The sequence below is a fragment of the Delphinus delphis genome, chromosome 15 (assembly GCF_949987515.2).
Source record: "Delphinus delphis chromosome 15, mDelDel1.2, whole genome shotgun sequence".
Classification (NCBI taxonomy): Eukaryota; Metazoa; Chordata; class Mammalia; order Artiodactyla; family Delphinidae; genus Delphinus; species Delphinus delphis.
Window position 1 is genome coordinate 71,057,310 of NC_082697.1, and position 17,336 is coordinate 71,074,645.

Genomic DNA, 17,336 nt, shown 5'->3' on the forward strand with positions numbered 1-17,336 from the left:
TTTAAAACGTGCAAGAAACTAGTATCTGCAAACTAAAGGGTGGCAGACACACAACTGGATTCTTGAGTTAACAGTAGCAGGATAATTTTTTGAGACATTAGGTAAGGTTTCCCACAGTTTTCCTGAACCCCTTGTCCTTCCCCACCTGTATCCACTGCTGCAGGGGAGGGGGTCCAGGGGAAAGCAGGGCCAGGTCTCAGGACACAAGAGCAAGGCTCCTGAGCTGCAAAAGCTTGGACTTTTAAGTTTAAAAGCCACAACTTTTACTGTAAATATTGTATTTAGAAAAAGAGAAGACCTGGGCTACCTCCCCTCTCCTGCCCCTTCTCCCCCCGACATCCCACACTCAATAAAGCTCCCCCGGCCTGGGGGACAGAGAAAGGGAAGACAGAGGGTATGGCAGAGACTTCCACGTGTCACCAAAGCCCATTTCCTTTTCCTCGTGGGCACACAAATAAGCTACATTTCCCTATAGCCTTTGTAGTTGAGTACAGCCATGAGACTGAGTTCCAGCCAAAGGAATGTGGGTGGAAATGAAAGGAGCCACTTCCCAGCCCAGCCCGGCCCATAGGGACCTCCCACACCATCCTCTTTCCCCAACTTCTGGCTGGATGGAGAAGACTCCAAAGCCTGCAGGGGAAGGAGCCTGGAGCTCTGGATGAGCATAAGGAAGGGGGTCGGCCATGGGGTCACCTGCACAGGACCTCCCGTGATGGGAAAACCAACTCTTATCACGGAAGGCGACTAAGATTTGGAGGTTTCTTTGTTACAGCAGCTAGTGTTGCTAATTCAAGGGAAGCAAGAAAGCACAGATGCTGGAGTGGGTCCCTGAAGGGGGCCCCTGCACCCTCTGCCAATGCGCACACGTGCATGCACACACACACATGCACACACCATCCTGCCAGGGAGAGAATAACAGACTAGGAAATCTTAAAGCAGAAATCACCCAATCTCCCAAGGAAGACAAGGAGAGTAGCAAGACTGAAGAGTTCTCCTGCACCCAGTGCAGCGCAGGAACAAATGAATGTTTGCAAAGGTTTTCCAGACAAATGGGCCCGGGACAGCCTTGGAGTATTTTTCATGAGGCCAGAAGGATGTGCATGCAGCTGGAGAATCAAAATTATTGGATGGATGGATGGATGGATGGATGGATGAATAAGTTGTGCGTGTGTGTTCATGCTCTTAGAAGGAAACGGGGAAACTTCATGACATTGCATTTGGCAATAATCTCTTGGTTACAACAACAAAAACACAGACAACAAAAGAAAAAGCAAATAAACTGGACTTCATCAAACTTGAAAGCTTTTGTGCATCAGAGGACACTATCAACAGAATGAAAAGGCAACCCACAAAATGGGAGAAAATACTTGCATAGCATATATCTGATAAAGAATGATATTCAGAATATATACAGAACTCCTACAGCTCAACAACAAAAACCAAACAACCCAATTCATAGATGGGCAAAGGACCTGGATAGACATTCTCCAAAGGAGATACACAAATGGCCCAAAAGCACAAGAAGATGCTCAACATCACCAGTCAAATCAAAACCACAGTGAGATACCACCTCACATCCATTAGGACGGCTGTTATCAAAACAGAAAATAACAAGCATTGGTGAGGACGGAGAGAAATTGGAACCCTCGTGCACTGTGAATGTAAAATGGTACGGCTGTTATGGAAAACAGTATGGTGGTTCCTCAAAAAATTAAACATAGAATTACCATATGATCCAGCAATTCCATTTCTGGGTGGAAGAAGTGAAAGCAGGGATCTGAATGGACGTTAGTACACCAATGTTCACAGCAGTATTATTCACAATAGCCAAAAGGTACAAACAATCCAAACGTCCATCAACCGATGGATAAACAATATATAGTATATAGGCTTCCCTGGTGGCGCAGTGGTTGAGAGTCCGCCTGCCGAGGCAGGGGACGCGGGTTCGTGCCCCGGTCCGGGAAGATCCCACATGCCGCGGAGCGGCTGGGCCCGTGAGCCATGGCCGCTGAGCCTGCGCGTCCGGAGCCTGTGCTCCGCAGCGGGAGAGGCCACAACAGTGAGAGGCCCGTGTACCGCCAAAAAAAAAAAAATTTTATATATATATATATATATATATATATATATATATATATATATAGTATATATACCAGACCACACCAAAACATTTTGTTTCTGACACATCCACAGTGAGGTACATAGATGGACCTCAAAGACATTATGCTAAGTGAAATAAGACAGGCACAGAAGGACAAATATTGCATATCCCACTTATATGAGGTACCTTGAGCAGCCTTATTCATAGCGACAAGAAGGAGAACGATGACTGGGAGGGGGGAATGGGAATTAGTGTTTAATGGATACCGAGTTTCAGTTTGGGAGGATAAAAACGGTATGGAGATGGATGCATAACAACGTGAATGGACTTACTGCCACTGAACTGTACAGTTAAAACGGTCAATTTTATGCTATGGGTGTCTTACCACAATTTTCAAAATTAAGAATTTATATTCATCAAAAGACATCTGTGATAAGGCAAGCCCACAGAGTGACAAAAGGGGTATGTAATACCTATAAGCAGCAAAGGCAACAATATGTTAAAAAAGCAGTAATATGTAAAAAAAAAAAACACCTTATAAAGCAATAAGTAAAAGACAAACAATCTAATAGACAAAAGATGTGAACAGGTACTTCACGCAAGAGAAAACCCAAATAAACATGAGGAGATGCTCAACCCCTCTGATAACCAAGGAAATGCAAATTGAAAACCACAATAAGATACCACTTCTCATCCATCCATTGGGCAAATTTTAAAAATCTGATAAAGCTAATCATTGTCGAGAACAGAACAATGGGAATTCTCATACCACGTGTGTGGGAGTATAAATTGGTATGCCCGCTTTGGAAAACAAGACGACTAGCAAAATTAAAGATATACAGAGTTGGCCCAGTAATTCTATGTCTAGGTAAACACTACAGCAGGATGCATTAGAATCACCCTAGGGGCTTGTTAAACACAGACTGCCAGCCCCAACCCGAAGTTTCTTGTTCAGGAGGTCTGGGGTGGGGCTTGAGAATTTACAGTTCTAACAGGCTCCCAGGTGACGCTGATGCTGCTGGTCTGGGGCCCACACTTGAACTAACAGCATTATTCATAATAAAAACTGAAAATGTCCCAAATGCCCACTGAGAGTAAAACGAACAAGCAGAAGGTCTTAGAGTCACACAATGGAATATTACACAGCAATAAAAATGAACAAACTACAGCTACGTGATTGCTACAGACTGAATGTCTGTGTCCCCTACACACACACAGATTCATATGTTGAAATTCTAACTCCCAATGTGATGGTACTTGGAGGTGGAGCATTTGGGGGTGATTAGATCATGAAGGTGGACCCCTCATGAAAGGGATTAATAACTTATAAAAAGAGACCCCAAAGAGCTCCCTCACCCCTTCTGCCCTGTGAGAACACAGCAAGAAGACGGGCATCTGTGAACCAAGGAACAGGTTCCCACCAGACACTGAACCTGGCGATGCCTTGGTCTTGGACTTCCAGCCTCCAAAATTGTGAGAAATAAATTTCTGTTGTTTTTAGCAGCCCGAATGGACTACAATAATGATCAACATAATGTTAAGCAAAAGAAGCCAGACACAAAAAAGGTTCATCATTTGATCACATTTATGTAGGAAGTTCAAAAACAAGCAAATCTATTGTGTTTAAGTTTGCATACTTGATGGTAAACTATGAAGCAGGGTCAGCTAACCTTTTCTGTAAAGAGCCAGGGAGGAAATATCTTATGTTTTTCAGGCCATACCATCTCTGCCATAACCGCTCAACTCTGCCATTATAACATGGAAGCAGCCAGGGATATACATAAGGGAATGAGCGTAGCTGTGTTCCAGTAAAACTTTATTTACAAAAACAAGTAGCGGGGGCTTCCCTGGTGGCGCAGTGGTTGAGAGTCCACCTGCCGATGCAGGGGACACAGGTTCGTGCCCCGGTCTGGGAAGATCCCACATGCCGCGGAGCGGCTGGGCCCGTGAGCCATGGCCGCTGAGCCTGCGTGTCCGGAGCCTGTGCTCCGCAACGGGAGAGGTCACAGCAGTGAGAGGCCCGCGTACCGCAAAAACAAACAAACAAAAAAAACAAGTAGCGGGCCATGCTTTGCCAACCCTGAGGTACAGCTAAGCAAGGCAGTGACTACTCTCCTCTGCGGACAGGAGCTGGTAGTGCTCAGGAAGGGGCACATGGCATGCTGTCAATGATCTTCTTCTTTGACCTCAGTGGTAATAAAGTTTTTGCTTTCAACTATGTTAAGCTATATATTTTATGTACTTTTTGGAATCGTGCTGTATTTCCCAATTTTAAAAAGGGTTGATAAATAAATCTCTACACAATGAAATATTATTTGGCAATAAAAAGAAATGAAGTACTGATACATGTTACAGTATGAATGAACCTTTAAAACATTATGCTAAGGGCTTCCCTGGTGGCGCAGTGGTTGAGAGTCCGCCTGCCGATGCAGGGGACACGGGTTCGTGCTCCGGTCTGGGAAGATCCCACATGCCGCGGAGCGGCTGGGCCCACGAGCCATGGCTGCTGAGCCTGTGCGTCCAGAGCCTGTGCTCCGCAACAGGAGAGGCCACAACAGTGAGAGGCCCATGTACCGCAAAAAAAAAAACACATTATGCTAAGTAAAAGAAGTCAGGCACAAAAATCCTCATATTATATGATTCTGTTCGTATATGTCCAGAATTGACAAATCTACAGTGACAGAAAGGAGATCGTTGGTTGTGTGAGTCTGTGGGGTCTGGTGGATTGAGGGATGATGGCTAAAGGAAACAGTGTTTCTTTCCAGGGTGATGAAAATATTCTATAATTCATAGTGGTGATGATTGCACAACTCTGTGAATACACTAAAAACCACTGAACTTTAAGGGGACAAACAAATGGTAAGTGAATTATATCTCAAAACAGCTGGTACCCCCCAGTCAAAAAAAATTTTAACTAATGAATAAAACCAACAGCTTCTGCCCTCACCACCAGAGATGGGCCAGGGAAGAGGAGTGTGTGATGAGACCAACAGACAGACACCAGCTTCGGAGAAACCACTTTCCTTCCTCGTGTCTCCGGAACAAGTGCGCGCGCACACACACACACACACACACACACACCCCGGGCCTTTCTCTGCCTTTGGCAAAACACACGCTGAATACCAGAAGCCCATGAGGCCAGAGATTCTGTGGACAAGCAGGGGACCAGGGCATCCCTGCCAAGAGACACAGGACTTTTTAAACTCAAAATGAAATTTCAGGGGAAAGCCTAAGCGAAGCAGAGCCCATGGGAGTCAGGCTGGCTCCAGAAACGGCACCAGGTCTGCAGGAGCAAATTCCTGGGTAGCAAACCAGGGCAGGGGCTTCAGCCCTCCAGGGCCTGAAAGGGCCTCTAACTTAAGTCCATCGTTCCTAGTGGGTTCAAGATATAGATAAGGTCTCTCTGCTCCTCACACAGGCTAAAGGCAGTGGGTTTGGGAGATTCTGTGTCACATCACAGACTTAGCGCCTCCAGGGAGCCCGGCAGATGGTTGCAAATGACGAGTCTGCGGGAGCCAGCAGATGTGGTGCGTGAGGAGCAGAGGGTGCCAGGAGCAGGAGCAGCAGCAGCCATGGGTCCCCTTAGCTGCCACCTCCCTCTGCTCCACGCAGGCCCTGACAGCTGTGAGCCAATGGGGCCACCTGGCTGGGTCAGAACACACAGCAAAGCCAATCAAAGAACTTCCTGGGCCCAAGGAGTGGAAGAGGGGCCAGGAGGCCCCAGGCAGGGTGGAAAGACCTGTGAGGTGTGGCAGAAATAGCACGTGACTGATGGGATACATTGCTTTGCTGTGTGACCTCAGGCAAGTAGCTCAACTTCTCTGAGTCTGTTTCCTTGGGTGTAAACCAGAGATAACAGCACCTCCTCAAAGAGCTGTCAACAGAATTAAATGAACCAAGAGATGTGAAAGTATTTAGCAGGGAATGGAATTCTGTGCATGAGTCAATGAAGGTTAGTTGAGTAGAAGTAAACTCAAATTTGAGTTCTTGCCAAGTTAGCTTTCCAGCTGGTCGGGCCGAATGGAGGAGATGGCGGAAATATGCTGGAATATTCATTCAAGCTAGTGCTGATTGAGACAGACCCCGTGCTAACCCCTCGCGTGGATTATTCCATTTGACTCTCGGAAGAATTCCACAGAGTGGATGCTATTTCCCCCATCTTTCAGATGAAGAAAGTGAGCCGTAAAGAGGATGAGGAGCATGCCTGAGGTCCCACAGCTGATGAGGCAGAGTCACAATTTGAATCCAGAGCCCGTGCTCCGCATTAACACTGCACTCAGCTCTGCGATTAAACCCAAGCTCTGCCCCTCCCTGGACCGGGAGCAAGTGTCTTAGCCTGAGCCTCAGCTTCCTGATCTGAAAAGAGGGATAACAGTAAACCCACTTCGTGGGCTGTTGAGAAGATTAAATGGGATACGATGCCTGAAAGGGACTGGTATGTAGCAGGTGCTCAGTAAGTGTTCCTAGAATTGCCAGGGCTGGGCTGGGGGAGGCTGCCCCAGAGTGGGGACTCCACTTCTCAGGGACTGGTACGCCACCTGTACACTCCTTATACAGGCACACCTTGTTACTGCATTTTGAAGATACTGCTTTTACAAATTGAAGATTTGTGGCAATCTTGCATTGTCAGACGACGGTTAGCATTTTTTAGCAATAAAGTATTTTTAATTAAGGTATGCACATTGTATTTTAGACATAACGCTGTTGCACACTTAATAGACTACAGTATTGTGTAAACATAACTCTTCTATGCACTGGGAAACCAAACAATTGGTGTGACTTGCTTTATTGCGATATTTGCTTCATTGCGGTGGCCTGGAACTGACCCCGCAATATCTCTGAGGTCTACCTGTACTCAGGCCATGGCAGCCACGAAGAGTTTTATCTCAGGGCCTCAGTTTTCTTATCTGCAAAATGGAACATGTGAGACCAGCTCTCTGAGGCCTTCCCACCTGACAGCCCATGTGTGATGGTTAGACTCCTATCTTGGAACTAGAAGCATAACAAGAAGGAAGCAGCATGAGATGCACGAGTCATAAGGGCTTTGGAGGATGACAAGTGTCATCCCATGTGGTATGACGGCCCTTTCTCCCTCCCAGCCCCACCCAGACAACACTTACCTCGTCCCTTCCTTTCATTAGATTTTAGTCCTTCCCTAGTCGCGGGGATTCTTCTTCTATTTTAATAGCTCGCATCAGGGCAGCAAGTGGAATGGTAAAGCACAAGGACTCTGCAGCCCACCTGCCCAGGCTCCAACCCAGCACCACCACCGCAACCCATATGGCCTTGGGCAAGTTAACTTAACTTCTCTGGGCCTCAGTTTCCCCACCCATCACATAGTTTAACGACAGCACAAACTCACTGAGTTGTTGGGGGAATCAGCTGCGTCTGACACATTGGCAAAACAGAAATAAGTTTTTGGTACTATTATTATTTATTTTAAAGCACCTCGGAAAAAAATAACATGGCACACTAAAACCGTGAATTGACAGATCTCATTGCTCAGGATGGGGAGAAAATAATTCGACTTTGTAAGTGAATCAACGTAAAGAGAAATAGTAAGTGAATAATAATATGGGGGTGCAGTATACAGCCCAAATCGGGAAGGCAGTGCAAAATGAAAATTCAGGGGACTTCCCTGGTGGCACAGTGGTTAAGAATCTGCCCGCCCATGCAGGGGACACGGGTTCGAGCCCTGTCCGGGAAAATCCCACATGCCGCGGAGCAACTAAGCCCGTGCACCACAACTACTGAGCCTGCGCTCTAGAGCCCCCAAGCTACAACTACTGAGCCCACGTGCCACAACTACTGAAGCCCACGTGCCTAGAGCCCATGCTCTAGGAGAAGCCATCGCAATGAGAAGCCCACGCACCGCAACAAAGAGTAGCCCCCGCTCGCCGCAACTAGAGAGAGCCAGCGCACTGCAACGAAGACCCAACGCAGCCAAATTAATTAATTAATTTAATTTTAAAAAAAAAGAAAATTCAGGGCTTCTTGTTGAAAAAATTATTAAGAATTTCAAGACAGATTTTGACTTCACGACCTTGGGTTCCGGCTGCCTGCTACCTTCAGTCTGCTCTGTGCGGTCATGTCTGTGCTGACTCCACTGCTGCTGAGGGCCCTGACAGGCCCGGCCCGGCGGCTCCCCGTGCCGCGGGCCCAGATCCATTCCAAGCCGCCGCGGGAGCAGCTCGGAACCATGGATATCGCCATTGGGCTCACCTCCTGCTTCCTGTGTTTCCTCCTGCCGTCGGGCTGGGTCCTGTCACACCCACAGAACTATAAGAAGCGGGAGAGACAGTAGCTGTCCTCTCCCTCAGCCTGCGACCTGGCCACCCGGCCTGTCCTGATCATGTCTGCTGCATTCCTGGCCGGCCTCCCCGGGACCCTGTCCTTCAGTTACAGTGACCTCTTCTGCAATCATGACCCCTTCATTTCTCCATGTTGCCATCCTGGGACCACATGTATCCATTTAGAAGGCGCTGCTCGGTAGGGCCTCCCTTGTAACAGTAAAGTCTATTTAAACCCTGCTTCAGGGGGAATTCCCTGGTGGTCCAGTAGTTAGGACTCCACTCTTTCACTGCTGAGGGTGTGGGTTTGATCCCTGGTCAGGGAACTAAGATCCTGCAAGCTATGTGGCCTGGCCAAAAAATAAAAAAATAAATAAACCCTGCTTCAGAAACTCAAAAAAAAAAAGAATTTCAAGACAGTTACAGTATAGCACTAAACCAAACGGAGGGTCCTTCCGTGCACGGAACCCTATGCGACTATAAGGTCACGTGCCCACGAAGCTGGCCCTGGTTCTACATCTTGGCAAGGATGTGGGCTACATGGACGTATGCATTTCTTGAAACTCATTAAACTTTACATGTAAACTCTGTGCCTCTCACTCTTTGTATATTATATAAATGAAATTATATCAATTAAAAAAGAAACATGACAAAATCGGGTTATAAATTCCCTGCTCCTCACAGGCAGTGCGGTTCAGCAATGAGGTGCAGGTATAGACCTGTATGTTGAATGTTGTCTTCTTTTAACCCAGTCTGTGTATCCCCAGCCCCTGCCTACAGTCGTACAGGATGTGCACTGCCCAACCCAATGCCACTCACGTGGATGAATCATGGCCCCCAGAGTTGCACAGTGGGTAACCTACACAACTGTACCTGGTGGCCTTGATGGTACAACTTCATTTGAAGGACTCACCATTTGTCTAAAGTGGAGGTCCTGTGTGAATGCAAAGCCTGGGCCAAATGGAAGGGTCTTACGGCAAATTCCATCCCAAGGCCTCCCATGCAGGCAGAGATCCAGAAGGAAACGAGCCCATGCAAAGACTTTCCTAGAATGTGCAAAGGAGCCATCTTTCAAATGCCTCCACCCCCGTGCAGTTCAGCAAGCCCTATTTCCCCAATGCTGCTGAAACCTCTGCTCAGAGGGGCAAAGAGCTGGATTTAAGCATCCGAGGTAATTTCTCAAACCAAAGTATGATAAGACCGAAGAGTCATTTCGAAATGTTAATTACCACTGTTTACACTTAACGGAGTCTTCTCACCATGGAGAAACTGTTTCCAATTATGAAACATGAAAGCTGGTCACCGTTTGGGGTTAATATGACACTCTCTGAGAGAGCGAACAGGCGAGACTACCCAGACACCTAATTACCCGGAAAGATAATCTTGAATAATTGGAATTAGAGCAACTAAAGCAATTATTGGATGTTGTGATCTCCGGGAGCAGTCCTCTACCGGCACGGGGGTTTAATCACTTTTAATAAGAGCACGTAATTAGAGGAATCCAGAATTTCAGAACGAAAGTGGTAGAACCAGCACTTCAGAATGAGGGAGGTGGGAGGACCATGTGTGATGCTAGAGAAAATGAGGCTGGAGGAATGGGTGGGAAGGAAGGGTGAGATGAGAAAGGATGGGTGGTGTTGGCAGGGTGGGCGGGATGCTGATTAAAAGCCCTCAGGATCCTGGCAGGTGACTCTAACCTAAATTTGCTGTGTGACTTTGAGCAAGGCACTTAACCTCTCGGGGCTACACCTTCCTTCCACACTTCAGTCATTCAGCAAGTGTCTACTGCACATCTGTCACGTGCCTGGCACAAGGATACTGGGTCTCACGTCTTTGCACACGTCATTCATTCTACCAGGAATGAGCCCCCATCCACCGCCGTGACCCTTATGCAGTAGAAGGAATGCCACTCACCCTTCAGGACCCTCCCCACGTGGAACCCTCCACACAGCCTTCCTATACTGCCATCTTCCCTTCCACAGGCCTCTGGGCACCCCCATGGGTCCCTGATTCACAGATGTGACTCTCCACCTCCTTGTGTGTCTCCCCCACTAGAAGGCTCCTCAAGGTCGGAAGCTGTGAGGCGTTCTCCTCACTGACCCAGCTCCTGGCACACAGCCTGGCACCGAGGGATGCTGCCCACTAGCCTGCCCTGGGAAGGTGGAGGGAAGGTGGACAAAGGTCCCTGCAGCCCTTCCCCGAAAACAAGGCTGCAGCCTGCCCTGCTTCCAAGAATGGAATGGCTCCAGGTGAGGTGGCCTGTGTTGTGAGTTTATTGAGAATGGCCAGGAAATGATCTCCTTCTGCAGGAGGATGCCAGAGCTCTGCTGCCTCCACAGAAGGACCAGGGCCATTCAGACAAACGATGCCCCACCCACGGTCAGAGGGCTGCAAAAACTAGCTCAATGTTGTCTGGGAATGGCAGGTGAGAGGGAAAAATGGACGTGTGGACCACTCGGGCCAGTCTCTTGCCTCTTTGTGTCCTGAACTGTCTGTCTTGTTGGGATGAAAGAATCACAGTTCCCTTTTTGTCAGGCCCTGGACCACAGGCATGTACTCGGTGACTTGGGAGCCCAGAGCGGGCATAACTAACTCAGCCTGGGGGCCAGAGAGGACTTCACAGAGGCAGGACCTTTGGGTTGGCAGGTGAAGGTGACAGTGAGTCCCCCAAGCAGCCAGGGAGAAAAGATCACCCAGGATTAATGCACAGGCACGAGGACGCACCAGTGACTCGGTGTGTTCAGGCTGCCGCCAGCAGGCTGACCTGCTTGCAGCTCGATGTCAGAGTCCGGGCAACTGTGGAAGCTGGTTCCCCTCTCCCTTCCCTGTTCGGCATGTTCTGATCTATGCACCTTTCAGTTCTGTGACATAAATCAATAAAATGCACTAAATAAATTAAGTGAGCCGCAGAATTGTAAATCGATTTCAGACGGAGAACAGAGAGGTTGAGGGAAGCAACAGGAGGCTATCATAGGAACTCAGTTGAGAAATAACTCACGCAAGACTAGGGATTGCGGCCACAGAGCCACCACATTGTTCCCTGAAATATTAAACAAATGAAACCTACAAGCTTAGGAAACTGTTTCACAAAAATTGCCCAAAATCCCAGCTCCCTGGGAAAGAGGGGCAGGGAGCCGGGATGGCTTAAAACACAGCTCAGCGCAGGCGCGACAGAGGAGACCATGGCTTCCAGAGTCGGGATCCAGATTTCCAAACCCAAATGGGACTCCCAGTATCTATAACGTGGCCCCTGTTCCTTCCTTCCTTCTTTCCTTCATTCAACAAAACTTTATTAAATTCTTGTTGTGTGCCAACCCCATCTGGGGCACGGGAGCCACTGGAAAGACAAGATCCAGTGCCTGTCCTCAGGGAGTGTCCAGTCTGGTGGAGGAGACCATCTCAAGGCAGTGTGATGGGTGCTAATAGCACCAGTCACCGTGGGTACCTCTGGGGTCCGAGGTGCCTTTTCAGAAGAGGCCATGTCTTAACTGGGCTTTGAAGGATAAATAGAAGTTTTCATGGCAAACAAGAGGTGGTAAAGGTAGGTCAGGCAGAGGGAAGAGAATATGCAAAGGCACAGAGGCATGACATATGATGGAGAGTTTGGGGGGAAATGTGTGCAAGTAAGGAGGCGGGGCTGGAGCACAAGGTCCACATGAGGGATTACAGGAGGTGGAGTGGAAAAGGCGGACACACAGTAGATCACGAAGGGCCACGAGTGCTGTGTTACATGGTGTACGTTTAGGAGCCAGGAAAGGCCTTTAAGCAGGAGGCTGATGGAGCTGGATTTCCAGTTTAGAAAGATAATTTAGAATTCAGTGCGGGAAATTTTTGTTTTACTTTTTATGGAAGTATCACATATACAGGAAAGGGCATTGATCACAAACGTACAGCTTGATGAACTTTCATAAACTGAACACATCGTGTAACTAGCACCCGGCTTAAGAAACCTAACATCGCCAGAGCCCTCCACTGGCTCCCTTTCAGTCACACTCGCTCTTCAAGGGTAACCCCTGTCCTGACTTCTGACGGCACAGATCCGTTTTGCCTGATTTCCAGTTTTATACAAATGGAATCACATACTGTGTGTTCTTTTGAATCTGGCTCCGTTTGCCCAACATCCGTACCGCTGAGAGAAGCTGGAGACTGCACGGTACTCCACGGTGTGTGTTGATGGGCATTGAGGAATCACAGCGATTTACCAGTACAGCCTTGGTGGCAAATACGAATCAGGACGAGCTCAATTCCTTCCCTCCTTCCTTCCTTCCTTCCTTCCTTCTTCCTTCCTTCATTCACAGTGAGAACCCATCCACCTGTGAGGGGAAGCTCCAACCTGGGATTTAGGAACTGGGAATTTTCCCCATACCACACCTTGACAAATGACTTGGGACAGATCTTTACTGGGGGGTCCAGTTAACATAACAAAGGGCAGAAAACCCCAAAATCCTCATGGACGCCCCTACCCCTGCCCCACGGCAGGATCGGAGGTGGCAGCCATCACGTCCCTAGCCTTTTGCACTGGAGGGTGGCCTCCTTGTTCCTCGGCTGGAGCCCTCCCACGGTGCCTGATAACCATTTCCGTAGCTCTCTCCCACTCCTGTAGGGCAGGGACCTTCACCTCATTCGTCCTTGCATTGCCCCCCATACCTAGCCCAGAACTTGGATTAAAGTAGGTGCTCAGGAAATACGTGTTGAATTGGAAGGCGTGTGTGCAGGTGACTGGCATGCAGAGGTTGCTCAATGGATTGTTTGGGGAAGGAACGAATTACCTCCCTCAAATATTCTGGTTACTTTCGGAAAAATGAATAAGTCACTTTGGGATGACAATGACCAGAGGAGACCCTGAGAAGCAAATTAAGCACATACACCCAGAAATCCAGCTGGGCCAGTTCCAGCACAGCCAGCTGTCAATCATCCTTAAGGCCTGTGGTCAGGCCCAGGCGTGGCAGATTAGACTATCACTCAGCAAATATTCATTCCCACTCCACCCTCCACGTGGGTCGTGCCTGGGTCGTGTATTTCTTGCCCCATTGATGCTGGATGCAACCCCATGACTTGCTTTAGCCAACAGGGTGTTAGCAGATAGGATGTAAGCAAAGGTTTTAAATGTGCTTGTGCATGGGACTCCCGTGGCAGTCCAGTGGTTAAGACTCCACGCTTCCATGGCAGGGGGCATGGGTGCAATCCCTGGTCGGGGTACTAAGACCCTGCGTGCTGCACAGTGCAGTCAAAAAAAAAAAAGGAACTTTTTTTTTTTTTTAATGTACTTGTGCAGTTAGCCACCTTGCATTTCTGTCCCCTCTCTTTGGCCCCCAAAAAAGAATACATGTGGGGCTTCCCTGGTGGCGCAGTGGTTGAGAATCTGCCTGCCAATGCAGGGGACACGGGCTTGAGCCCTGGTCTGGGAAGATCCCACATGCCATGGAGCAACTAGGCCCATGTGCCACAACTACTGAGCTGAGCCTGTGCGTTTGGAGCTTGTGCTCTGCAACAAGAGAGGCTGCGACAGAGAGACGCCCGTGCACTGCGATGAAGAGTGGCCCCCACTCGCCGCAACTAGAGGAAACCCATGCACAGAAACGAAGACCCAACAAGCCAAAAATAAATAAATAAAATTTAAAAAAAAAAAAAAAAGAATACATGTGGAGCGGACTTGAGCCCAGTCTGCAGCCTGGAACCAAGACAGCCTACATCAGCTAAACCTAAGTCAACCCACAGACACGCAAGCAAAAAAATACATGCCGAGTGCCACTGAGTTTGGGGATGGCTTGTTACACAGCATTATAGTGACTATTGCTGACCAATACACTAGGTTTGAAAAGTATCCAGTTGGTCACAATTATTTGGTAGGAGAATCTGGCCCCAGGGGATAAGAGGTTGCGATTTGGAGAGACAAGGGAAACCTTGAAGAGGAAGATTAGGAAGCATAAGAAGCTTTTCCTCTGCATTTTCAGTAACGAGTTCACAATACACAGACGTTGCTGTTTATCTGCATTTGCACATTTCATCTTCACAAACTGCTCAAGCGTCCTTAATTCATTCCTCCTCCTCTGCCTCTCATGTCCTGCTGGGCAGATCTTTGTCAGAGAATTTATTACTCTGCTCTGCCAGTAGGGCTCCAGTGCTGGGCTGGGCCCTGGAGGCCCAGAGGTAAATAAGAAACCACTGCTTGGAGGGCCCCATTCTCGTGAGGGAGAAAGATATGTGTACAGGTTACTATTATTCAGCTGTGATACAAGATTCTCAAAGTGTACTGGGGATATAATCTGAATGTCCAGTGATAGGGCTTGGTTAAATAAATTGTTTCTATGTGATGGGCTATTATACAGCTGTTCCAAAAGATAAGTGAGTTCTATGTATTGATATAAAAAGCAATCTACGATTTTATACAGGTGTATAAGTATATATGTGTATATACGTATGTGTGTGTATTTATCTATCTACCTATCTATCTATCTTTCATCCTTCTAACTTTCTTCAGGGACTAATAAACCAAACCATTACCAGTGAATATCTAAGGGTGGGCTTATAAGAGACTTTCATTTCTCATTTACACATTTAAAATTGTTATAATTTTTATAACAAGAGTGTATACAGTTAAAAATCAATGTTCATTTTTCATTAATTCAACAGTGCCAGGCATTGCTTTGGGCCCTGGGGATACAGTGAGTCTCACACACACACACACACACACTCACACACTCACACACACACACACAGAGGCTCGGAAGGCCTAGCTTTTCAGCAGAAGAACCAGGCATTTAAGAGCCAGACAGCTCAGTTTTAAATCCCAGCATCCTAACTATGTGACTTTGGGCAAGTCAATTAACTCTCTAGGCCTCAGTCTCCTCATCTGTAAAATGGGGATTAAATGAGCCACCAGGTATAAAGTTCTCAGAACAGCACCTGGCACGTGGTAAGCACAGCATGAAAGCCAGTCTGTGTTAGTGTCGCCTAACACTAATTATTATGATCGGATTTTGCAGAGCCGGAAGGAAGTCACAGCGGGAGTGGGTGCAGCCAGAACGTGGGAGAAGAGTGCTCTTTGGGAGAGAACACGTCTGGGCTCCAATATCGGCCCGGACTCCCTGTGTGACCCTGAACCAGTCCCCCTCTCTCTGCAGCCTGGGGTCCTCATCTGTGAAACAGACAGCGTGGAGAGGACTCGGCGAGCACGTGGAGGGGTCCGGGGACACTAGGCTCCTGCAGGTGCCCCTGGGAGGACTGGGCCGGGAGGTTCAGAAACAGGCCACAGAGCTGCCTGACCAAACCCCGCCAGCCCCAAAGGCGAGCCTAAGTGCTTGAGAGGCAGGGAGCCCATGAAAACTGGTCTGCAAAGCCAGCCCACTCAGGCTTCTTATAAACGTTTTTCTATGTACAGCCAGAAGGTCTTCGGCGTGGCCACCAAGCCCTGAAAGCAAAATCACGAGGCCAGTAAAACACAAGGATACAACCCCTCTGGGGCCTCGGTCCTCACACACGAGGCAGGAATAAGCCACCATACAGTCCACACTGTATGTGGACACACACACGCATGTACGCACATCCATACGCTCATACGTGCACACATGTGTACATGCCTCCGTGCCCACACTCACCCACGAGTGTGCACGCAGGCACACACACGAGACCCATGTGCACACTCTCAGAGGAGCACCTGCCCATGCATGCATATCCTCGCCCTCAACCAGACATGCACACACATTTTCATATGCACACACAGGCCCAGCTTCCTGGAAGCCAGATTTGGAGCAGAGGTGACCCAGGAACTCCAAGGCCTTGGGGATTATGGGATGAGCATCGGAGAGGTTGCCTACAGGTATTGGCTTCTCAGATGCAGTACAATGGAGCGGTACGGAGCATGGGCTCTGCTCCTTATGAGATGTGAGACGTGAGTGGCTTAATGTCTCTAAGGCTCAGTTTTCTCATCTGTCAAGTGGGGTGAGAATGTCAGCCTCTTCTTAGCAAGGTTGTGGGGAGGTTTCTCAGTTGATACATTTAAAGTGCTTGGCCCAGTGCCTGACACATTGTACCTGCTCAGTAAATATCAGCTATTTATTAGCAGCTGTAGTATTTTCTGAAGAACTCAGTTTGGAAGCTGTGGCCCGAGTTGCTCAGCTCGAAACTTCAGGGATGGCCACAAGCAGCCACGAAACAGGGCATCGCCACTGGGAAGCAGAGGAAACAGAGGAGGTAGTCCCCACTGCAAAAAGCTTGCTCAGAGGGGGAGCCCAGCCTCTTCCTGGACCCGAGAGCACTATGGGCTCCCTGTCACATGCCCCTCAGTCTCACCAGCTGCCACTTGACTGGAGCTCTTCAAGGGGACAGCGTCTGTGAGACAGGAACGTCACCAGCCTCAAAGACACGCAGCCCCCTTGCCTGTCCCGCCTCTCCCAACACCCTGGAGGGGTCAGAGACGGGGCACTTCAGGCCCTTGAACCTCCTGACACTGCAGGGAAACTGCAAACTCAGCCCCACCAGCAGGGGCCGTGGGTGACCGCACAGACTGGATGTAAGAATTTCCCCTGAGCCTCGGCCCCCCAAGGCCCCCCATGTCGGGACAGTTTAGGACTGAACTCTTGTCTCAGTTTCCCCACCCCGACTCCCAGGACCAGAGCCCTCTCCTGATCTCCAGGCTGTCTGAAGAGACCTGCACACCTGTTCTCTCTTGGCGAGGGTTCTCCTTGGCGGCAGGGTAGGGAAGTAGGGAGGCGGCCGTGCCCTACGCTCCTGCGGGAGCGCATCCTCCAGTATCCATTCTCCTGTTCTTTCCTAATGATAAAACCCCTGCCTTTCAGCTGAGCACATGGTTGCCAGGATAAAGACCTCATTTCCCAGCCTCCCTTGCAGCTGTGATCAAGTTCTGCCCAAGGGGATATAAGCCCGTGTCATGGGGCAACTTCTGGGAACCTTACTGTTGACATGCAACCTTTGCCCTTTCTTCTTTG

General features: G+C 48.7%; 1 protein-coding gene across 2 annotated transcripts in view; it reads right to left on the reverse strand.

The window, feature by feature from the left end:
- GSG1L (GSG1 like) overlaps nt 1–17,336 on the reverse strand; it is a 217,980-nt gene that overhangs the window by 120,177 nt on the left and 80,467 nt on the right. The gene's annotated exons all lie outside the window — the stretch shown is intronic.